Below are 25,372 nucleotides of genomic sequence, written 5' to 3' on the forward strand. Positions count from 1 at the left end.
TGGTTTCTGTTCACCTCCCCAAAGAAGGGGCATTTCAACCTGACTGTGCTAGGAGGAGGCAGGTGGGGGATGCTGTTGGAGTTTGTGCTTTAACCTCTCAAGTAGAAGTGAGGAAACAGAGCCCAGAGATAGGAGGTTCTCTCCCAAGGGACTCAAGGAGCGGCTGAAGCTGAGTTCCTGGTGACAGGTCCTGGCCAGGACTTTCCCATGACATCAGCTTGCTCACCTCACAGATGGCCCAGAGAGACAAAGGTGAGTGGCACGGAAGAAAGGTCTGGGAGAGCCACAGGTGCAGAGACAGGGAGTGTGTCCTTGTGGAGTGAAGCTTGTCCTCCATTGCTGGGAGCTCCTTCTATATCTGGCCCCATATTGGAGCCACAGAGAATGGTTGAGAGTCAGGGCTCCGCGCTTGGACGGTGAGTGTGTGTGCAAATCCTGCTTCTGGCATTTGAGTTGACTTCACCCCAGTGTGCTCCTATTCCCCATCTGTTAAATGGGCTTCGGAACTCTAATCACCAGCCATTTGAATTTCTGCAGGGATCAGTGGTGGGTTGGGATCAATCATTACGGCGCTGGAAACGAGGACAAGCAGGTGATGAGTCATTGCTTTCTCTAGGTCACTTCAGAAGCACAGAATTAAGAATGTCAGGAAGGATGGGTGTACCCTGGGTTAGTGCTGTGAGAGAAATAAAATTCCAAACAGCTACTGGGGATGAAAATAGCCTTTCCAACTATCCACAATGAAGGAAAAAACATGAGCGCTTCACTTCTGTAAGTGGAGAAATGAATATGATCATACCAGTGATTAAGTGAGCTGGCAGCCCCCAGGACAGAAGAAAAGAGAAAGCTTAGGTCTGAAGGGCCAGCAAACATTCACCCATCACACTCACATTCTCCAGAAGAATCTGTGAGAACTGAGTGTTACCTCGAAGTGCCTCATATGGTCTCAGAACTGGAGTTCTGAGTCCTTAAGTTCAAATTGTTGACACTAAACTCAAATACTGAATGGATTACAAAGAGGGACTCACATGAGCGGAATTAGCTTCTTCAGATTTGGGTCCCTCCTGGTACCGCATGTCCCCAGCTCCCACCATGCTGACTGACGTGGTTTAGTTGAGTAAAATGCCAAGGCACAACAATTTCTTGGTGGTGGCGGGTGACTCATTGATCACTGCTGCTGGTTGCTGTGACCAGTCTCTTGCAATAGGACTCTTTAATGATTTCGTTCTCTAAGAAAGCAACCACCCATTCTTTGCCCCACAGGTTAAGTGAAAAAGGAAGTCATTTATTCAAACGTAGATTTTGCTCTCTTTTATTTCCAATCACAGACCAATTTTTCCTGGAGTATGAGGAAAATGCTTATCTAGATTATCTATAATGTTTTTATAGATGTTATTTTACTGAGAACAAATGCAGTTGTGGGCAAATCTGGTACATAAATGTCCGTTAGTAAATCTAAGAAAGTAAGTGGCCTGTTTATTAATTAGATTACGGTAGCCTCCCCCTTCCTTATAGGAGGATTTACTTTCTCTGGTTTCAGTTACCTGCTATTAACCCTGTTCTGGAAGCAAATGAAGCTCCTTCTGACGCATGGCCAGATCACTAGGAGCCTAATACTATGTCACAGAGCCCACGTTATCCCCCTCACAGCATCCCTTCATGTGGGCATTTTATCCTCTGACATCATCACAAGAAGAAGGGTAAGTTCCATCCGAGAGACTAAAAGCCAGAAAATTACCTCACAGCAGTTGATAGGAGCCATATGGCTCAGGTCTGGCCATTAAGGTCAGAGGCAACTGTCTGCTGGAGGAACTGTGAGAAAGATTTTTCATTTTTGATAAAAGGAGAAAGAAACATCTTGTCGCTGAGGGTCAACACCCTGCCCCTATCTCCTCTAGGACAAGGATGTGATACCTAAAGTTGTGGCTTTAATCCTTTCAAAATGAGGAAGGAAGTTTCCAGAAAAAAAGGAAAAGAAAAGAAAAGAAAAAAAGCTGGGGAAGTAGCCACAGAAGATGCCTGGGAAGAATCTGGAGCCTTCAGGCTCGTGAGCTGCTTCCACAATGCTGGGACTCCCAACCCAGTATCTCTCACTAAGTAAATAATAAGTGAACTTTTTAAAGCTACCGTTTGTTGGGTATTCTAAAACTCATAGCCAAAAGAAATCATACTGATACCCTGGCCTTCTCTCATGCTTGGCTTTCGAATTCAAAACTTGAAAACTAAAGACAATATTACCTACCCACCTCTATTTATTTGTGTGTAGGTAATTGTCCACTCCTAAGTCTACTTATGAAAAACTTGTTTGCCTTTAATTCTAGGTGAATCAGAGTGAGCACAATTCCTTTGTGTCTGTTTTCAAAGATTAACTTAAAACATTCATCCTTTTTTACTCCCAGATGGAACTAAGTTCCACAAAGAATGCACAGCCATGTGAGAGTTGGAAACACTGGAGGGGGAATCACATGCTGACACCATCTAAGTGCAGAAGACAGAGAGAGAATCTATAGAAATAGAAAAGAGGGACACACATTGAGATACTAACAATACGAAATACTACCGTAGAAAGTAACCTCCCTATGACAAATGTTCAAAGGACAGATCTTTGTGATCTGGGCAGGAAAAGGGCAACATGGTAGGGTTATGCAAAAGTGGATAAAGAGATCCTGAGGTAAAGGAGTCTTTCTCTGGAATCTTTCTCCAGAATCTTCTTTCACTCCAGAATTGGGACCCCAAACCTCACATTGGGCATCTAAGCAACACATCCAGTCTGACTAGTGGACAGTCTCCACAAGGGAGTGAATGAAGGATAAAAACAGGGACGTCCTACCTTGTGGGCAAACTGGAGTCCCACCAAAATAGCACTCTTAAGGAAATCCCAATATCCAATGATTTGATTTCCTTTCTATCTGCCTCACTGCGCACGACCTTACATGGAATGACAAGGACTTCTGGGGAATAATGAGAGACTTCTCTTATCTGCTCAAGAGAAGATGTGACGTGGGTAAATGTAAATCAGAGCAATGAGGGAGTATGGAGCCTGTCAAGAGCCTTCTTTCCCTGATGACAGATCTGTTTCTGGTTCTTTTTCAGATGAAAGGTGCTAGGAAAGTTGTGGATATTATTATTCTCTGGGAAACTTTGAGAATTTGGCACTTTCCTCTCCCCCTTTGCCCTGCTGGCTGACCTGGGGCATCTCTCCACTTGTCTGTTTATAATTATATTAGGGTCCCCAAGAAATTCAGGCAGCCTGCTCTCCAGCCCAGGTGTGCCGGTCGGCACATGCTGTGCCCATCTGTGAGATGAATATTAACAGAGGTTGTGAAAGTTCACTATCGCTTTCTTTGCTCATTCCCTCTCCAACACGTACCATGTAACTCTCGTTCAACACTCTCGGCCACACGCTTTCCTAATCATACAACTGTAGCCACCAAGAAACTTTTTGGTGATAGTGATGTTGAAGTGACTGACACATAATGAATGAATCGTATCATAAAAGCTTATAAACCAAAGTCCATTTTCCACTTTTCCTGCTTTCTCGTGGGGATGTTGACCTCCTGAGCTACATTACCACCCCTGGCAACTCTGCATTTTGAAAGAGCTTAAGCAGAGCTTTCTCATGAAGCGCTATGGTGAGAAATAAGATCTGGTAAGAAGGCAATGGGGCTCCGGAGTACTGCCGCAGCGCCTGATGGGACCGATGGTTTCTCACCCTTGTGCCCCTGTCACTCTTCCCACTGCATCTTCAGCCCCTGATTCATGCAGGACCCACACTTAAAGGGATTAATGGATGCTCTTCTTAGGGGAGAGCTCTCAGTCTCTCTCCTCCCCAACCCCATCTCTGTTTCTGTCTCTATCCCTATCTATCTTTTCCCCCTCTTACTCTTTTATTTTGGTTGTCATTATGATATTTAAAAGCCCACATCAGTAGAGTCAAATCTGTCACTGAAAAGTCCCCTTCAACCTAAATGCTTCAAATAATTGGATTCCTGCATGATGTGGACGAAGTTGGATTTGGGTTAAAATTGTCTATGTAAGTGTTCCTAATAACAGTTTTGGAGAACATTCCAAATGAGGTTACATAAGAGCTTTACCAGTGTATCATAATTGTTGTGCTGAAACAGTGTGCTAGGTTGACAGCAAGTTCATCTGCTTTCGACAGATTTCCTCTAGTGATTGGATTTAAAAATATATTTTGGATCCACCATCGTTAGAGTTCTGTGTGTATCCTTCAGTTTTCTAGGGGAAAGGAGAGCTACATAATAATTTCCTTGGCTTCGGGCAATGTCAATGTTGTTTTTCTTATGCATGTGTTTATTGCAATAGAACATTGTGAATATACCTAAAACAATTTAATAAGCCAGGTTTAAAACAAAGCTTAAGTCATCTGATATCATCTGAGAAACGCCCAACATTTGTTCTATGAGTAAAGCATAAGTAAAAAGACTAAGAGATGCTGGCTACATTTCACAACCAATCATATGCTGAGAATAATTAGCCGTCGCTGGAGAATCAAACATAAACCAATCAGTGGAATTAATTCAAGACTTCTTTAATAAACTTTATTTATGAATTCTGACAGGTACCGAGACATTTTGCAATGGGCATCATTATGATCAGGATTTTAAATCATTAATCTTTACCAAAATTTGGTTGATCTGCTTTGTATGTTCCAAACTAAGTTTAATGGGGAAAATGATGTGACTGGTGGTATATTTCTTTATATATTTAAAAATAAACTTTTTTATTTTTAATAAAAAATTATTTGAAAATATTTAATTATTTAAAATTTAAAATTATTTCTGACTAAATCTTTAGCATTTTGTTAAACTCTTTAAACTCTTCGGAATTTTTATCCATCACTCTATGTGATCCAGAGAAAAGGAAGCTGCTCATTCGTTGTCAGTTTAAAGATAAACAGCAAAATCACCAAAATAATATTTAATTTAATGTAATTGGTGCACTCCTGTACGCTTCTTATTAAACTAAGTATGAAATTCATATCTTCCTTAAGTCCAATGAGAAAAATATCATTTTCTTTGTGATGTTATTGTAATACTTTGTGTTTTAGGGAAAGGATTAATAACCTTAATTTAAGTATTCCACAAATTTCCATAAAGGAAATCGAGTTTTTTGATACACATCAAAAGCCTTTAAGGTGTCAAAAATCACTCAAAAGTTTTTGCTTTTTAAGAGCAAAGAGTAAGGGGCCCCTGGCTGGCTCAGTCAGAAGAGCTCATGACTCTTGATCTCAGGGTTGTGAGTTTGAGCCCCACGTTGGGTGTAGAGATAACTTAAAGATAAAATCTTGTAAAAAGTAAGCGAAGAGTATATATTTAAATGCACAATGGAAAGAAATGGGAAGGAAATAGTAGTCTGTAATAAAACAAGGCTTCATAGGTTCACTAGAAGAATGAATTTTAAACCCAAAATACAGTTAAGTATTCTGGTTACAAGGAATAGATCTTGTCTATTCAGCTAATAGACCCATGAATGATCTGGACAGTTGTATATCCATGACTAAAGAGTGCAGGGCGCTGTGCGGCTCAGCTTTAACACTTTCGCGTGTGTTTTACAATCACAAGGGAAAAACACATGTGTTGCAATGTTCATTTACAGAGCCGTTGCAAATCATTTCAAAAATTGTAGAATTGATCTTAATTATACAGTTACGTTAACTCCGAATTGTTAGGCATCCTGGCTATAATTCATTTACTCCTAGTCTTTGACAACAAATCATTGGATTTTCTCACATGTTTCTGGAATGTGCATAAAGTCAAGAAAGGACTAAGTCCTATGAAACTCATCAGAAAGGCACACATTTTACCCACCTAGGATATGTTATTCTGATCTGACAATGTTTAGATACTTATTATTAATGAATCTGAGAAGGATCTTTATTCAGGCTTTGCAGAACTCCATAATCCAATTTTATATAGAGTAGGGAAATAAGGATGATATGCGATTTACTAACTAGGTAACTTAAGCAAGCATTTTATCATATAAATCACAGGTTGCATCCAAGGCGATTTTGCAGTTGTCAGAATGGTAACACAGTTGCAGGTTAAACTTAAACCTCTAGCCACTAACTACCCTGGTCTTACTTACTCGTCTGTTTCATGCCCTCCTCTGTTTCATGCCCCGCCCAGAGGCCCACCAGCCCACTATCATATTCTTTGCATTCTATATTGAAATAATGATCTGCCCTTAAAAGGAGAAGCTTTAAAGACAATTTTCGGTCCCACTGATAGCCTTTGCTCACAATCCAAAGCTTAAAGTTTCTTTAACTCGTTCCTGTCATAGCTAAGGGCCCTGATTTTTAACTGGCTTTCAGATCTGAGCAATCCTGGCTATTATTTTTAAAACCTTATCTGTGAATGGCCCGCTGTCAGTTAGCTGGAGGCAGTGGCACTTCTCCGCCTGGGGGACTCTGTCCCACACCATCCACCCCTTGTCTTGGTGGGTAACAGGGCTTCTCTGGGACTGCAGACTCCAGGTCCAGCTTGGGGTGCAGTCCCTGGTCTCCCAGGGCAGAGACCACGATCCCGTTCCTAAAACCCATACATAGGACCATCCTCCTGCCGCAGCTGCTGGAAATTTTATTGCTCATTCATTTCTTACTCACAATATGTAAGTTGCTTGGCTTTCTAATAAAGCTCCTCTTCTTGTTATATCTAATTTTTAGTGGTGGCAAAATCTACAAAACATAAAATTAATCATCTTAACCATTTTTAAGTGTGTAACTCAGGCACATGAAGCCCATTCTCATGGACAACATCGGTACCATCCGTCTCCAGAATTCTTTTCATTTTGCCAAATTGAAACTCTACCCCTGTAAGCCCTAACTCCGTCCTCTCCCTCCCTGAGGCTTTGGCAACCACCAGTCCACTTTCCCCCCTTCCAGAATGCCTTCTGTTGTTAACTTTCCAACACTGTAATTGGTAGGACATAGTGAAAGGAGTCTTTCTAAAAAATGTCCTTTAAAGTAGTCACATCACAGGTCTGACCCAGGTGACAACAGGAAAGATAAGCTCCGATGAACTCATTCAAGGGGTGAGTGCTGAGTCACCATGCATTTGATGGCAGACCCTGAGGCCAGTCCAAGTCCTTTGTGTCTCCCAGATGTCCTCCTGCCCTCCCTTACCCCACCCCACCCTATTCACCCTATTCTTCCCTTCTGTCCTCACACAGGAAAAAAATCGGACACAAAAAGAACAGTAGTATTTGGGTATTTGATATACACAAACCAAGTTTTTCTTCTCATGGTATTACTTAACTGCCAAATCACAGTGAGGTGTTCAAAAAACCATTTTATATATTACTTAGGACAAGTCATTATTTTACACATAACAATTATTAATTTCATAGAAACTGATTTTTCACAATGACAGAATTCCCTTTACCATCCCTTCCATTTATAGAAATAAATATTAAGTGGCATCTGTGCCATATATATAGACATACACATATATTTATATACACATACATATATATGTGTATATATATACATATATACATATATATAAATTAATTGTGACATCTCTTTCTTTTATTACTAATATTTGAGAAATAATATCACTTTCTGGATTAAGCATATATAGTGAAAGGAGGGATAGCAGAAGAGAAGAAAACGAACCTTTAAATCAATGCTAGGTATAGCTTCCTTTGCCTATTATTATTCTGTGATATCCTAAAACACTGTAACAAGACTCACTGCTAGTTAAGATCAATGCTACAGTTAAAACTAAAATGATGTATCTGTTTGTTGTATCTTTGTTATATTGAAAGTATAATAGTGGTTCCAACCTATATACTAAAAAAAGAAAGTGTCAAGTACTGACAAACAAGGATGATACAGAGGAAAAAACTGAAATATTAACTTGGGATCTATGTGTAACATACAGGTTTTGGATAATTGTAATAATGATGTGCTTAATCGTGCAGGAGCCAACACCCTCGCTTTCACTTAAGATCATAAATAAATAAAAGAAATGTCGGCTCACTAAGAAAGCTAGAGATAGAAGTCTAGTTAAAACAGCAAAGTTAAAATGTCATAATCTCTCAGCCACTGTCAGTATTCTACTTTGGAATCGTATCATTTTTGTACCATAGTCTTACTTAACTGTCACATTCCTGACAAAGTGATGTCACTGTATTTCTGAAATATAATACATTATTTCCTTGGGTAAATACATATTCCTCTGTATCCTTTTAGGAGAAGGTTTCAGGCAGTTACCCTTTGGAGATATTTCAGTGGCAAAGTAGCATTTACCAATCTGGCTTGGTATAAAATGATGAGAGCATTCGTATGACTATATAGACGTCCGTGATTTAATAGCTTACTTAAGGGCAACAAAGGAAAATTCATCCAAAAACTATCAGTAATATTTTAAGGATGTGTTTGGAAAAATATCATTATTTTCTTGTGTTCCAAGTTTGAAGCAAGTGCTATTTGTAACTTAAGCTTCGAATACAGTCGCTGATTTTACTTGCTTAACTGCTCCGTCTTTTTTTCAAATATTATACAGAGAACTTGTGGCTTCTTTCATTTTTTTTGCAAGTCAGGTCTGAAACTAATGGTATAAGCAGTATTTCTGCCGCTTAATACAGTTCGATATTGCTTCAAGTAAAAAAGCATCCATTTTCCTTAACAATTTGCTGTATGTTTCTCAAATAGCCCAAATCACTCAGCTAACAACCCACCTCCTTCCGCTGGAAACAGAAATTTATAAAACAATTTTTAAAAGGTTATACTTACGCTTGCAGTATGTTTATATGAAACACAATAGGAAATTAACTCAAAACACTGATAAAAAAAAAATCGCATAACATTAATGTCAAACAACGTTTCTTGGCATACAATGATAACCTCAAAACACCTCCCTTACTTTACAGGGATGACAGCAGCTGAAGGCTGTGTTCGACTTTTCTGCATCTAAGAAACATTTTTTATCAGTGTGAGGAAGCAGGATTTTTTTGAAAATATTTTTGTGTATACTCGAATCAGATAAAGTTTCCAAGTTTTTTTTTTTTTTTCATAATTTTCTACTTATGCGTATTGACCTTTTTTTCACTGGTTCCTTCTAAGAGCTCCACATCAGGATGTCAAAAACTGCGCTTGCAGAAATGAAAGTATCCTCATTATGCTAATTTGGGTTCCACCGATAGGCACGTTCTGTTTTATAAATTACACCCTCTTGTCAGAAGTCAAAATGTATTTGAATAACTTCATGGAAATTGTCACCAAGATTTAAAATAGTGTGCCTTATATGCCATTGTTGATTCAATCCAGGGGGCTTAAAAAGGACATACATTTATTTTTAAATGTGCGCATGATTATTTTGTCACAAATGTTGTCTAAATGAAACCTAGATGTAAGTATAATTTTCTTGTATATTTTGATAAAGTTTTGCATTTTAGAAGGGTATTTCAATGTTCAGGTTTAATAAGATATGCTAAACAGTATTAGTTGCTGTATATTTTACTGCCAACAGGTTTGTTTCCTACACACTTGGAATTTTCCTAAAGGGTAAAATAAATATACATGCTTTTCACAAAATTATTAAAATATCAAAAATTAAAATGAAAAGAGGATTTGATTTATGAAAATCATTTCCTGTTCACCAAGAAGAGAAGCTTTCCAATTTGCCTTTCCGTATCACAAATTAGAAAACAAAATGTAGTTTCATTGAGACTGAGAATAGTTACAAATATCCGAATATTGAATAAGTGATTTTTTTTTAATGTGAGCTAAAAGTAAATAAATAAATAAACATCTAACAGTTTTAAATTTACTATTCAAACCATCAAAAGAAATCTGGAAAAGAACTGAAGGCATACACCGACATAATCATTTTATTAGAGAAAAAAATGTATTACATTTCCTTTTCAAACATTCTTGACAAAAGATAAGGTTTCAGTTGGTTTTTTTTTTTTTTTTTACTTTTTTTATTTTTGTTTTTGTAAAGTGTCCTATACGTAACAGTTGGGTTTGGTGCTCATTTGATTTTACTTTTCAGAATGACCAGTACTGCTGTTCGAGTAATCTTTGATGTTGCAAAAAGTGGAAAAATCAAAGTGAAGAGCTGAATCTGTTCGTTTTTCAAACATATTAATCTTGTCAAGATAATACATAAAAATCAATCCTTGAAATTTTTTCCAGAGCCCTTTCTCCTTTCTTTTATCCAAAATATGAAACCACTTAGGAGGCTAAAGCCATGTGAATGACCTCAGAAAAATATCCTAAGTTATATTTTGGCTACATATATTTTTAAGTGGCCCGAGTAGACTGACTTTGTACGGTCAGAAATGATCTGTTTGTAGAACTATTGGCATTCGTCAGATGTGCTCAGCTCATACGCATGGCAGACTGAGAATTTCTGGTATGGCTTTTTTAACAATTCAACTGAGTTTCAAACCCCTGACAGTAACAAATACAAATTGCACCAGCCCAAAAAAAAATTGTTGGGGCTAATTTTAATATTAATGAATTCTTTACAACCTCAGTTCAGCGGTTTCGATTAAGCTTTAATTAGTAGCCAGAGGGGAATCCAAAACAAAAATAAGGAGTTGAATTGCTAATTAAGTTAGTTTGATGAGGTAGAGTTTTAGTAAAAGGCTGGTTGTTGTTAGCTGTGCAAGTTCTGACAAGCTAAAAATACTAAAGATTATCATTATTGTAACTAACATTCTACGTTACCACCAGCCTTCTACACGGAGCAGACAGTTCATTAGGGTCTGACGCTTTTGTCTGTCAGGACAGGGATTAAAGCCTTGTTAATAAGAGAGCCGTGTATAGAATCAAGAGCCCAAGACAAGCCCATGGAACTTTAACTCTGATTGGTTATAAATTAACTAGTTATTACACTCAGCTGAATATATCTACCCACTAACAGGTTTTTGCCATTCCCTGCAGTTTCCAGAAAGTCTTATTTATTAGAAACGGATGTTGCAAAGGAATTTGCTTTCTACTGTTGATGGTGATTATATTTTTCTTTATGTTCAGGTCCTGAACAACTTCCAAAACTCCACAATGAATTTCATAGTGAATTTGCAAGTTAAAGAGAGAACAGAAAACAATGAGAACCCACCTACTGTTCTGAAATAAATTAGACCCTCTTTAGACCTCTCCTGATACGCATTGTATGTAAATAATGCCTGGTAACTTTTTTTGATTATTTGAATCTTCTCAATAATTTTTTTACACTTGGATAATTATTATTTCAAACCCAGAAATTAACCCTTTAGTGCAGTTGACTATTCCTAGTGCAATATGAATGCTCTCTTTGTACCCCAAAGACTACTAACTATCCCCTCGAAAGCTCTCTGGTAATGGGGATTCGCCCAGAGTGCACAAGAGGAATGTGAACCATCTTTTTCAGGATTGTGGAAAATGTAATTTGATTTCTCCATACTCCAATGTTTTCTATAATTTGTATTTTATCCTTTTGCTTAAGGTTTCAAAGCCTACAAACCCAATAACTTAGGGATAAGAGAAGACAGAAAAATAAATGATATTGTTTCTGAGGTATTAAATATAAGCCTGGCTATCGGAGCTGCATGACACTCGCGAATCGTAATCAGGTACTTTGATTTAACACTGTTTTGTTTTATAATAAGGTGGTTGCCATATGTTGGAAAACCTATCTGCCTGTATCTGAGGGGCTCCATACCTCTGTAACAAATCCAAAAACTCATTTTATAATACCTTAAATCTACCCATTGTAATGTAGCTCCACAAGTGTAAATCCACATCAAACTTTGCTCATGAATGTGGCTGGAAGATTACGTATATTATCATTGAAAGCAAAAGGGTAGCCATGAATTAGAATGCAGTGGATCTAGCAAAAATAACTTTCTGTAAATCTTCTTTTAATGCATAGTTTACAATTTTCTTTTGCTCAGCATGAAACTGATTAAGATCCCCTTCTAAAGAATATTTTCCCCCTCTCATAGACACATTGTTTAATATAGTTACATCCCCCAATACTCGACAAATCAGAATTTCAATGCCGCAAATGTGATGCTTGTTTAACAGCAGCAGAGAGCATTAATTATTTATTTATTTGAATGTAGACTAGGTTCCAATTATAGTATTTCACATGGTGCAGCAACTGAACATATATTCTCTTAGAGGTACAGAGAGACCTATAGTGTAAGCTGGTTGTTGATATTTGCTGGAGGAATTCAGAAACTGATACACAGTGTTAAATATTTTCATCAATTGTACCTTAAGAATTACATTTTACATGATTAAATAGGAAAAGTTAAAGCTTAACCGAGGAAGAAGCGATGAAAAGAAAACTTGTATAAACTAACACTATTTCTTTCTAACAGCAAACTCTATTCTAGAAATCTGTAAATGAAGGATGAGAATTAATCTCCAGCATTGCATTTTTAAAAGTTTGTACTTTAAAACAATCGCACACTATGATCAGTTTGAGGAAAAGCATAAGAACAGAACAATGAGAACATTAAAACACATGTTTAAATAACTAGCTAATAATCCACGATCGTGTTTCTGAGATAACAAATTAGTTCTGTGAGTCAGAGTCAACTTAAGATATCAACAAACAAAAAAGTCAAATAAACTTGTTATTGAAATAATTTTTTAAAAAGTACTGAGGGTCTTATTTTACTAACAAACTATTCTCTGGTATCCGTGTAGACAAAATCTAGAGAACAAAAACTGATTTTAAAAATCAAAATGGATACAATTTTATTATTTCTTGTTTACCGAATAGCTCTGAAAACGTATTAGAGAATTGTCCTTTTTCTTGCCACTCATTACAATATTAAAAGGTGGTGTTCAATTGGGTTATCTTCTCTCATCTCCCCTAAATACCCCTTGACTTCAGCGAAATCAAACAGAGAGCATCCCAAGAAAGATATATTTTTGGATTAGATACAAAAAATATTCAATACATGATGTCTCCACTGTCATGGGATTTCTTTTTTAAAATGGTTTTTAATATTTTCTTTCATCTTGTGAAATCCCACTGATAAGATATGCATAAAAATATGAACCCACTTAGAAAAAAAATCCGAATGTGTGTCCTGAAACAGCATGACCGAAGTAGGAACAGTGGAAGGAGTGCCCACCTGTCTGCTTATAAGCTTTAGTCTGCAGAATACAGAACCCATCTTCTGTTTCTTAGCCTCATCACCAGAATCCCATAACGTCCTCTGAGTGAATGTGGGGAAGCAGGTTAACTTGTCTGTTAAAGTGTCTTCTTCAGATCAGATTGTTTTTACCTTTTTCAAAGTAAAGAGGTCATTGAGAAAAGAAAATGATAGAAACCTTTAAATCACATTTTAAATGATCAGACCATACTGTCATGCCAGAAGTCGTTCAGGCATCAAGAAATTATTCATATATATATATATATATATATATATATATATATATATATGTGTGTATATATATATACACATATATATATGCTTTTTTTACTTGTTATCTACCGGTGTAATTCTAAAAGAAGTAACTGTTCTCTTCTATGGTGGTGTGCACGTGTAGGTTTCTAGAATAGCAGATCTTCTTTGCTTTGGTCCTAGAGCAAAGAATGAGGTTTTAAAAATGAGTATTACAAAAATAATAGAGCTTCCTGATGCTCCGCTTTAAGACTTACTTAATCTCTCCTTAAGTAAATAAGACAGCAGCAGCATGCAAAAAAACACGTTTGAAACTAATCACCTGTTTTGTGAAACTACGACAGGTACTCAATTTTTAGCAAAGCAAATGCTACAAGAATTTTGATTATTGTATCCTGATTTTCTTTTAGACATTTTAGCATTCTTGTATCTTAAAAGTTTATTTGGTTTACAGCTTGATAATGACACTAATATTGTATTGACTTTTTTTTTTTTAAACATGCATTTTACCTTGAAACCACACGAAAGAACAATACCAGCATTTCCTGAGCACTCACTGGTGCCTAATTCTGTGCTACATCTTTTCTAAGGATTACCTCTGTCACCTTTAAATAAACTCTTCCAGGAAACTCTAGTGTCATAGCTCAGAACGCATCCTTGAGAACACGGCCAGTGTGCCATGGCTCTGCATAGGGGATCGAGCTCAGAGTGCTGAGCTCCACAGCAGTCCCTAAGGATGGTCAGATTCCTGCCCTTGGTGGAGGTCACCTATGCCCAGCTGCCCAGATCTTCAGGGTCAGATGATTCTACATGGGAGGGGAGGTGAAGGAGGTGGAGCCCAGGAGGCATATTTAGAGCATGAAAGATTTGCTTGGCAATGTGGTGGTAAAAGTGGAAAGTAAGCCTTTAAAAAACTTCATTTACCATTCCATTTTGAGAAAAGGGGATACGCAATGGAGGGTCTTAGGGGCTTACAGGTTTCCCTTGTGGTCGCAGGCTGCTGTCTGGTACAGTGTCTGGCATGTAGCTCAGAGTTCATAAATATTTCCTGATGGGTGAATGAATGACACACCTTTCCGGGACCAAAGGCACTGGTTGTATAAATTGCCCAGCTGCACCATAAAGGGCACTCAAAATGCTTTCCTCCCACTCTACCTTCTGGGAATATCAAAGTTAAGGATCAGCATTTGGGGGGCCTGGATGGCCAGAACAAGGGCATAGGGAGCTACAGAAAAGACACTTCTGAGGGATGAAGACTTCGACTTAGGTCGGAAGTAGCCCCCCATTTGAGCCGGGGCTCTAGCACGACAAGTCACATCTACCAGTCTTAGTCTTACCAACTCTACAATGAAGCCAAGTTCATATTTTCTTCAAAGGGGGTTTGAAGGGCCGCTTGAGACACAGTGTGTGGCACCGCTTACTAAATGATGAAGTTCAACATTAAGTGTAAGAATTCTTCCAGGCAACACATATTTACTGGGTGCAGCGGGGCCCAGAATTCGGGCAGTGTCTCACAGACCTGGCTTCCCTTCTCCACTCAGCTTCTGCGGTCTGTTTGCCATCCCTCTGTCCACTTCAGTAGTGCTCATCACTGGGACGTAGGTAACATATGCCCCCATCCAGGCACAAGAAAGCAGCTGCCTCCTCCCCCTGCTCACTATGCAGTAGTATGGACTCAGAGCAGGGATCCTTTTGCCACAGAACAAAGCCTCTATCAGAAAAACCAGTAACATTTCCTCTTCACCAAAGGCTTCTTAAGGTGCAGTTTTCACTTCTAGATGCTCCCCAGCCTTCCACCATGATGCTCGTTTGCTTACTCAAGGCAACAGTGAGGTACATTTCCTCCATCCAGCCTCCAACGTATCTTCTGAAATTGGATTTCTAACACCTTCTGCTTTTCCCCCAAGTGGGCATAAAAGCAAGGAGTAAGGAAGAGGGTAGGGACAGCAGATTGTCAGTGTCTTTGCTAATCATTCCTGCAACATTCTAGAGATCTTCTGGAATGGTACAGAAGCAAAGGGGCTGGCAGAGGGTCACTGTGTAGTGGGACAGACTGTGGGGAGAAGGGCACCACAGGAAAGGAGCCCAGGAGAAGCAAGACTAGGTGTCCCCTCTCACACTTCCAAATACTGACAGAAAAAGATGTTTGCCTGCATGTGAACTCAAATTATTTAGTACAAAAACAGAACTCTTTTTTTTTTTAATTTTATTTATTTATTTGACAGAGATCACAAGTAGGCAGAGAGGCAGGCAGAGAGAGAGAGAGAGAGAGAGAGAGGGAAGCAGGCTCCCAGCTGAGCAGAGAGCCCGATGCGGGACTCGATTCCAGGACCCTGAGATCATGACCTGAGCCGAAGGCAGTGGCTTAACACACTGAGCCACCCAGGTGCCCCCACAAACACAACTCTTAACAATGTTATCCTTTCTCAAACCTGCCACAGAGTCAACGTACAGAACAATTATCGGCAAACTTCAAGCAAGCCCACCTCACAGACTGGGAAACCATGTGAACAACAATTGAAGTCTGGTGGGTTTTGTTGTTCCTTAACTGGCTCTATTCCTGAATGTTCTCAGGGCAACACTCAAATCTCAGAAAGCATGAACACATTGTCCCCAAAGGATACATCAGAACCATATTCATTCAGACCTCTTGAGAAGTCTACACTTCTATTTGAAAGGAGATACATGTATTATGTTTTCTAGAATAGCAATTATAAACCTTTCTAAAAGAGGATTGATCCTAACTGGGGTAGAACCAAGAACTTACAGATATTCTCAGAGTTTTGTGAAAATTTTTCTTTCCTGGATTTGTGGAGTGAGGGGCTGGAGGACAGTGTCCAATCTCAGTTCAGTCCTCTTGATGAAGGAGATACCATCACAGAGGCTGGGGACATAAATAATGTGATAACGTTTCCATTCACTGTAAGTGTTGAATGGGTTAGGTCATCCCTTGGCTCTGGAAAGAAACAGTCTGAGAAAGACAGAAGGATTGTTCTTTCGGTTTTGTTTGTGGTTTTTATTATGGGATTGTTGTTATTATTGTTTCACAAACTGTTTCAGACCCTGTTACTAAGAATTAAGATCTGATACAATTCTTATTCAGAGATAATTGGCCAACAGCTCTGTGGCCAGGGGAGTAATGGATGGATGGGCAGGTTCAAAGCTGAGGTCATCCAGGTATGAAAGGCCAGGTCCCAAATTTGCTTGCAGAGGTTATGACCTGTCCTGGAGCCTACAATGTGGCAGACAATATGCAGCTTTCTTACCTGCTATGATTTAAAAATGAGCTGAAATCTAATAAATTATTTAATCCCTATCTCACTTTAAAAAATCAAAAGTATATCATTCGTAATAAACCATGACTTCATTAGAATCTTTCACATAACATGATTAGAGAAGAATGTGTCAATAATTGGCAAAATTTGCCATTCATTCATTAACACCTTCGTATGAATACAAACTTGTTCTCTTCACATATTATAGGTGAAAGATTATCATTAGAATAAGCCATGATATTGAGCCATGATATGGGTGGCTCAGTGGGTTAAGCTGCTGCCTTCGGCTCGGGTCATGATCTCAGGGTCCTGGGATCGAGTCCCGCATTGGGCTCTCTGCTCAGCAGGGAGCCTGCTTCCCTTCCTCTCTCTCTGCCTGCCTCTCCGTCTACTTGTGATTTCTCTCTGTCAAATAAAATCTTAAAAAAAAAAATTGTTTAAAAAATAAGCCATGATATTTACAAGTATTGTTTCTTAAATTCTTAAAATTTACTTTTAATAAGTTGACCCAGAGACATTTTTTAAAAATCCCCATATTTTTTCTAGGTGAAATGTGAATATTTCAATAGTTAGTGCCTATAACAATCCCTAAGGAAGAGATTCCATAATTTCATTTTTCAATATAAAATTGTACTAATTTTAAATTTGTTTTTATTTCCTCCCCTGGAAATGTCTGGAGAAACCAAGCACAAATATTAGTCTAGTTACCATATGTCATTCAGGCTGCTTGTCACCAGAACTACTCCGGCTAACTAAACTGCTTGCCCTCTCCAAGAAGAAACATCACTTGGAAGAAAAATTGGTCAAGTCTAATTCACGGCATAGAACTTCAGTGCTGTTTTCTGAAGTTTACCACAAGTAAACAGTTTACACTGAAAGGTTAACAGAAACAGAGACATGGTTTTCTCTGAAAGCTAGCACTGATGTCATTTTCACTCTAAAAAGATAGTCAAATTACCTTTTCATATGCTCATCCCTTCTAAAACAATACATTTTTTCATTACAAACATATTTTGAAAGAAAATGATGGAAATGATTGGGGCAGGATCAAGGGGAAAGGAAAAATGACTTTCTCTGTTGATTCATTTCTAGTTAGGACACAGGAGAGTGTCACTCACAGAGAAGTAAAATTTGCTGTTAGTTTTATATGCTAAGAAAGGCAATAGAGAGAATGATTGTGTAGTAAGATTCAAGTTACTTGTTTTTGTAGATAGGATATTCTTCATTTTTTAAAAAGATTTATTTATTTGAGAGAGAGAGAGTGTGTGTGTGTGTGTGTGCTCGCAGCAAGTGTGGGGAGAAGCAGAGGGAGAGAATCTTCAAGCCAACTCCTTGCTAAGCAAAGGACCTCACCCAGGACTCTATCTCATGACCCTGAGCCAGTCATGACTGAGATCATGACCTGAGTGGAAACCAAGAGTCAGACGCTCAACTGACTGAGCCTCACCCAGGCAGCCCTCGAAGGTAGGTAATTTCTAAGATTGAGTTTGTTACCTTGTTTATGTGGCATTTGGTAAGGTCCCACATGTGTTTGTATTTAAAATAATCATTAGTCCCTTTGCAAATCTAAGTATGTGGCAAATATCCACCAATGCATTAAGCATTGGACCTTGCTGGATTTTTTTTAAAGTTCAGTTTCATTATCAAGCACTCCTAAAATTGAATGCATAGATACATGAATTCATGAATCTAAATCATGGGATACAGAAATTAGTCATTTTAAGTAGTAGACTGTTTTAAACACAAATGCATACTTTGATGAGATGTTACAAATAGTCCATATTCAAGCCATATAGGTCTTTAAGGCACATTTCTCACTTAGTGAAAATAATTTAAACCATTTATCAGTATGAACACAAGTTGGTATGAGAACATAGTTTATAAATATATGCATATTTGTGCATTTGTAGGAAAACTCTGCGTGGCCTCGGTCAGATTACATTGACTGAATGCTCCCCTAATCGCTTTTCTAAACAATCTGGTAATTTTGTGTATGCATTTCTCCCTCTATTTTATGCTGTTCTTTTTTATTAATCAAAACAACAAGATAGGCAATTAAGGAACTGCTGACTCATTTTTAAAAAGTAATTTAATTCTACTTCAGGAGAAATTTGTCATCACTGAGACATTCATTCTTTCAAAACTTTCTAATCCCTATTTAACAACATAGATTCCTCATACATGTTAACCCCACCCCTGAACTATATTCACTTGGATTTCAAAATTCTATTTCTGTGACAAACCCATGTCAAGCCACACAATCATGGCTTTTTTTTTTTTTTTTTTGAGAAATTAAACATAGTAAGGATAATATAGAATTGAAACTGATTTCTTCTACAAATGTTTCCTTATATATTTAGTTTATTAGAAAAATAACTACAAGAAAGTTTAGAAGATGCCTTGTAAGAATTTTTTATGACTTTATTTTCATTTTCTCATTTTTTATCAAGTTTTGCCAGTACCTCTGGTTTGAGTGCATATTTGGGAATATGTGTTACATTTTGGTTTTGTATTCTGTATCATAAGAAAATATTATGTTACACAAATGTTATATATTATATACAGCATTATATACCGTATGTTATGTATTATGGAATATAGCAGTATTATCTATAATTATATATTTTATGTCTATTTAATTATATATAATGATTTGTCCTCCAAAATACAAGGTGAATCCTTAAGGCTAACTAGGTAAAAATGTGTATTATAAGTTACATAATAACACGGAGGCTGGCCGAGGAAATATTCTCAAAGGACAGGCTTAAATATCCATGGCATCTTTAATTTTAACAAGATTAAAAATATATAAAATCTAAAGTTCTAACAATTCTGAAATATTGTTGTCACTGTCACTAGTTAACATAAATGTTCAAAATGCAGTTTCTTTTTTCCTTCATTGAAGTATAATTGACACCCAACATCGTGTTAGTTTTAGGTATACGACATACTGATTTGTTATTTGGATACATTGCAATAACCACCACAATAATTCCACTTCCCGTCTGTCACCATACAAAGTGACGAAAATTGTGTGTGTGATGTGAACTTCGCAGATTTGTTCTCTCAGCAACTTTCAAACACACAATACAACATTACTGACTAGAGCACCATGCTGTACCTGATATCCTCATGACATTTATTTCACAAGTGGGAGTTTGTACCTCTTGATCCTTTTCACCAATCCTGTACCTGACTCCCTCTGACAACATCTATTTTTGTATGTCTGGGTCTTGTTTTGTTCTTTTATTGGTTCATTTATTTTGTTTTTTTTGTTTGTTTGTTTGTTTGTTTGTTTTGTTTTTTGTTTTTTTGAGATCCCATATATAAGTGAAATCATATGCTATTTGCCTTTCTCTGACTGATTTATTTTACTTGGCATAATACCCTCATGGTCAACCCATGTTGTCACAAATGGCAAGATTTCTCATTTTTTATGACTGAGTAGTATTCATTGTATATATACGGTATCTTCTTTATCTTTCCATCCATCAATGGATATTTAGTTTGCTTCTGTATCTTGGTTATTGTAAATAATGTTGCGAGGAATATAAGGATGCCTATATCTTTTTGAATTAGTGATTTCACTTTCTTTGGACAAATGCCCAGAAGTGGATTTGCTGGGTCATATGGTAGTTTTATTTTATTATTTTTCATTTTTTTAGATTTTATTTATTTATTTGTTTATTTATTTATTTATTTTTAGATTTTATTTATTTATTTGACAGATAGAGATCACAAGTAGGCAGAGAGGCAGGCAGAGAGAGAGGGGGAAGCAGGCTCCCTGCTGAGTAGAGATCCCAGGACCCCGAGATCATGACCTGAGCCTAAGGCAGAGGATTAACCCACTGAACCACCCAGGCACCCCAGTCGTTTTATTTTTAATTTTTTTTAGAAAACTCCATACTGTCTTCCACAGTGATGGTACCAATTTGCATTCCCACCTACAGTGCATGAAGGTTCCCTTTTCTCCACATCCTCACCAACACTTATCATTTCTTGGCTTGATAATAGCCATTTGGACAGATGTGAGATTTTTTGTTTGTTTAAGTTTTATTTATTTATTTATTTATTTGACAGAGAGAGAGATCACAAGTAGGTAGAGAGGCAGAGAGGCAGGCAGAGAGAGGGGGAAGCAGGCTCCCCACCAAGCAGAGAGCCCGATGCAGGGCTCAATCCCAGGACCCTGAGATCATGACCTGAGCCGAAGGTGAGCCAGCCAGGCACCCCAGATGTGAGGTTTTAATTTGCATTTCTCTGATGATGAGTGATGTTGAGCATCTTTTCATGGTTGCCTGTTGGACATCCATATATCTGCTTTGGAAAAAAATTTCTATTCAGATTCTTTGCCCATTTTAAAATTGGATTTTTGTTGTTGTCGTTGTTGTCATTGTTGTAGTTGAGCTGGAGAAGTTTTTTATATATTTTGGATATACGATTTGCAAAAATTTCTCCCATTCAGTAGGTTGCCTTTAATTTGTTGATGGCTTTCTTCTCTGTGCAGACATTGTTTAGTTTGATGCAATCTCATTATTTATTTTTGCTTTTGTTGCTCTTGTCTTTGGAGTCAGATCCAAAAAAACCATTTCCTAGAGCAATGTCAATAACCATACCATCAACATTTTCCTCTAGGAGTATTTTGGCTTCTGGTTCTACATTCAAGTTTTTAATCCATTTTGAATTAATTTTTGTGATCCACTTAATTAATTTTTTGATAGTGGTTCAGTTTCATTTATTGCATGTGGCTGCCCAATTTATCCAAAACCACTTATTGAAGAGACTGCCCTTTGCCCATTGTAAATTCTTGCCTCCTTTGCCATAAGTTAATTGACCATATATGCTTGGATTTATTTCTTATCTTTCTTTTCTGATCCATTGATCTATGTGTCTGTTTTTATGCCAGTACCATTACTGTTTTGATTACTATAGCTTTGCAATATAGTTGGAAATCAGAAATCATGATGTCTCCAGCTTTGTTTTTTCTCAATGTTAATTGATTTGGCTATTCCGTATCTTTTGTGGTTCCATACAAATTTTAGGATTATTTGTTCTGTTTCTATGAAAAAAAAAAAAAAGCCACTGGAATTTTGATAGGGATTACATTGAATCCATAGATTGCTTTGAGTAAATTTTATAATATAAATTCTTCTAATCCATAAGCATAGAATATTATTTCTTTTATTAGTGTCTTCTTTGATTTTTTTTCAATGTCTTATAGTTCCCAAAGTACAGGTCTTTCACTTTCTTCATAAAACTTACTCCTGGGTATTTTATTCTCATCAATAGGATAGTTTTCTTAATTTCTCTTTCTGATAGTTTGTTGTTAGTGTATAGAAATGCAACAGATTTGGGGTGAGAATCATTATGCTTATGGTGCATGTGATATGTATTTTACTTACGTTTCTCTGTCTGTCTGCTTATATTCCATTATATGTGAGCCCGCCCAGTATAAATTGCAGTTCAGTTATTGTATTCTTCAGTTCTGTGACTGCTGTTTGATACTTTCTCTTATTTTCTCTTTGTTGAAGTTCTCTGGGTCTTCATCAGTTCTTTGCCAGATTTTGATATGTGTCTTTATTACCATCACCATTTTTAAAAATATTTTATTTATTTATTTTGGGAGAGAGAGAGAGAGAGAGCACACGTGTGTGAGAAAGCAGCAAAGGGAAAGGGGGATGAAGAGAATCTCAAGTAACTCCACGCTGAGCTCTGAGTCTGACTCAAGGCTCCATCCCACGACCCTGAGATCATGACACAAATAGAAACCAAGGGTCAGATGCTTAACCAATTGAGCCACCCAGACGCCCCTATGACCATCACTTTGTACTCTTTATCAGGTAAACTACTTATCTCTATTTCATTAAAGTTCCCCTGACCCAGGGCTTTAATATTGCCCTTTTATTTAGAACATATTCCTCAATTTCCTCATCTTGCTCAACTTTCCATGTTTGTTTCTATACATTCAGTGAAACAGTTATCACTAGTAATCTTGTAGGAGTAGCTCTATTTGGTGACGAACCTTATTGCTTAAACTTGCCGCAGTTATTGGTTGTCTCTCAGACTGTCTCTTGAATTGTTTCAGACCTGTGGGGTCTGAAAACATAATCCTCCCAGGCCACCAGAGCCCTACACTCAAGGGGCATCTTCTGTGTAGGCTGCGTGCACTGGCTGGTTTGGGTGGGTTCTGGGGGGGTGGAGCACCTGCCCACTGCCTCTGGTAAGGATACAGGAACTTAGGTGGGAGGCGGAGACTGGGGCACCTTCCTACCACCTCTAGTGGGGCCACAGTAGTGGCATGGGGGGCAATAGCAGGGTAGAGTGAGAAAGCAAAACTGGCCTCCACCAGCACCAGGGCTTGGAAGGTAGAGAACATAAGCATGGCATTTGTCATTCCTTTTGTCCCTGTTCCCTGGGACAGATGCTTAAAAATTGTAAATAAGGGCTCTCTCCTCAGCAGGGAGCCTGCTTTCCCTACTCCCCTCTTTCTGCCTGCTTCTCTGCCTACTTGTGATCTCTGTCAAATAAATAAATAAAATCTTAAAAAAAATAAAAATAAATTTTTAAAAAATTGTACATGAATCTTCTCCACATATGGTCTAGGATCTTTTTTTAAATTGCTGCTTTTGCCTGGATCCTAGGGTGAGTGAGCTTGTGCAGAAGCCCTTATAACAGAAGATTTTCTATTCCCTGTAGCTCTGTGGTTCTCGTGGATGTAAGTCCTTTTGTTTTTCAAAGCCAGATGTTTGGGGAGCTTGTTTTTCCAGTGCAGGTCTGAAGGGTTGAGGGCCCTGAGGTAGGACACAAAGCCCTTGCTCCTCAGGAAGGGGCTTACATTTGTGAGAACCCTCCAAAAGGTGCTTTCCATGCTGGGGTGGGATTTTTAATGGACTACATCTCTGTCTCTCCCACTCATCTTGATGTGGCCTTTTTATTCTTCCTAGTAGAGAAGCCATTCAGCTAGTTCTCAAGTTTTCTTCAGAGGGAATTGCTCTGTATGCAGCTTTAGCTCTGTTGTGTCTGTGGGAGAGGTGCATTCAGCATCTTCCATGCTACCATCTTAAACTGCCTCCCCCACAATTTTGGATTTTTTGTTTGTTTGTTTTTATTAATTCATGTCAATTTTTTTGTAATTTAATTTTTTTAAATGTTCTAAGATTCATTCTTTATGCACCACACCCAGTGCTCCATGCAATATGTGTCCTCCATGATACTCACCACCAGGCTCACCCAACCTCCACCCACCTCCCCTCCAAAGCCCTCTGTTTCTCAGAGTCCACAGTCTCTCCAATTTCCCTCACCTCACTTCTCCTCTCCATCTCCCAATGTCCTCTGTGTTATTCCTTATGCTTCACAAGTAAGTGAAACCATAGATAATTGACTCTTTCTGCTTAACTTATTTCACTTAGCATAATCTCTTTCAGTCCCGTCCATGTTGATACAAAAGTTGGGTATTCATCCTTTCTGATGAGGCATAATACTCCATTGTATACATTGACCATTTCTGCTTTACCCATTAGTCTGTTGAAGGGCATCTTGGCTCTTTCCACAGTTTGGCAACTGTGGCCATTGTTGCTATGACCATCGGGGTACATATGGCCTTTCTCTTCACTACATGTGTGTCTTTGGGGCAAATACCCAGTAGTGCAATTGCAGGGTCATAGGGTTCCTTAATTTCTTAATTAAGTTCCTTAATTCCTTAATTTCTTAAGGAATCTCCACACAATTTCATTTTGAAGTGAACATGGATTACACGTTTCTTAAAGTTTTCAAAAAGTTATTAATTTCTGTCATATTCTAGTGGATCTGTTCACTATTTTATAAAAGTCAACACAGTCTTTGAAAATCTAGAATATTACAACTTTAAAAATAGTTTGCAGGTTTTTTTTCTTTGAAGATGCAAGAGGATGAGTCATTTGTCTGAAAAAATAAAATCATAGTGAAGACATATGTGCTTATATTAACACTAATTTTATGTATTAATTCAACTATTGCTGTGTTGAACTAGTTCATCATTTTATTAGTAATTTGGCAATTTATTATGCAGCATTATAAACTTCTTCCTTATTCAATGGTCATAGTAAAGAAAGATGTACAAGTTGGTGAGAATTTTTTGAACTAGCTGTGTCTTCTAAATCATTAGTTTAGCCAACTGCAACTTGGAATTTTTTGGCAACAGTATCTAGGACCTGAGCCATATCAATTAAGTAAGTATCTGATATTTTTAAAATCTCATATTTAAAAACACTCTAAGAGTACCTACTGGGAGTCCATAAATTAGCATGAGTCTAAAGTGTCCAAACATAAGTCAGGACTTGAATGACAGCAAGAAATAAATGTTAATACTCCTCGAGGCTTTGGGATGAGAATCATTATGCCTATGTTGCACATAATATGTATTTCATTTACATTTCTTTGTGTGTGCTTATATTCTAACAAGTGTGATTTTGTGCACAAAGGTGAGATATCCTGGTATTCTGGTATGAACACCCTAGGTATTCATGTACTGCTAATCTTACTGCTTCAGATTCTCAGAAATTCACCATTCTGAGTGTAATGTTACTTCTTTGCTGTCCAGTCTGTTTTTTGAGGGTTAGGGTAAAAGATGTTCACTAATCTTCTAGTACTGTATCTGTCAAAAATGCTAATAGTATCCTCCAGACTACTATGAGAATCAAAGTAAATAACGTATGTTCAGAAAGTTTTGTGCTAAAAAATTCTCTAAA

The 25,372-nt window shown here is 37.7% G+C and overlaps 1 long non-coding RNA gene across 1 annotated transcript; it reads left to right on the top strand.

Moving 5' to 3' along the window:
* The first annotated feature begins 297 nt into the window (after positions 1-297).
* On the top strand, positions 298-2,030 carry LOC116596268. The gene is made up of 3 exons (XR_004288091.1): positions 298-416; positions 1,541-1,700; positions 1,899-2,030. It is a non-coding gene; the product is annotated as an uncharacterized LOC116596268 (long non-coding RNA).
* The last annotated feature ends 23,342 nt before the right edge of the window (positions 2,031-25,372 follow it).

Source organism: Mustela erminea, chromosome 7, assembly GCF_009829155.1.
Source record: "Mustela erminea isolate mMusErm1 chromosome 7, mMusErm1.Pri, whole genome shotgun sequence".
Lineage (NCBI taxonomy): Eukaryota > Metazoa > Chordata > Mammalia > Carnivora > Mustelidae > Mustela > Mustela erminea.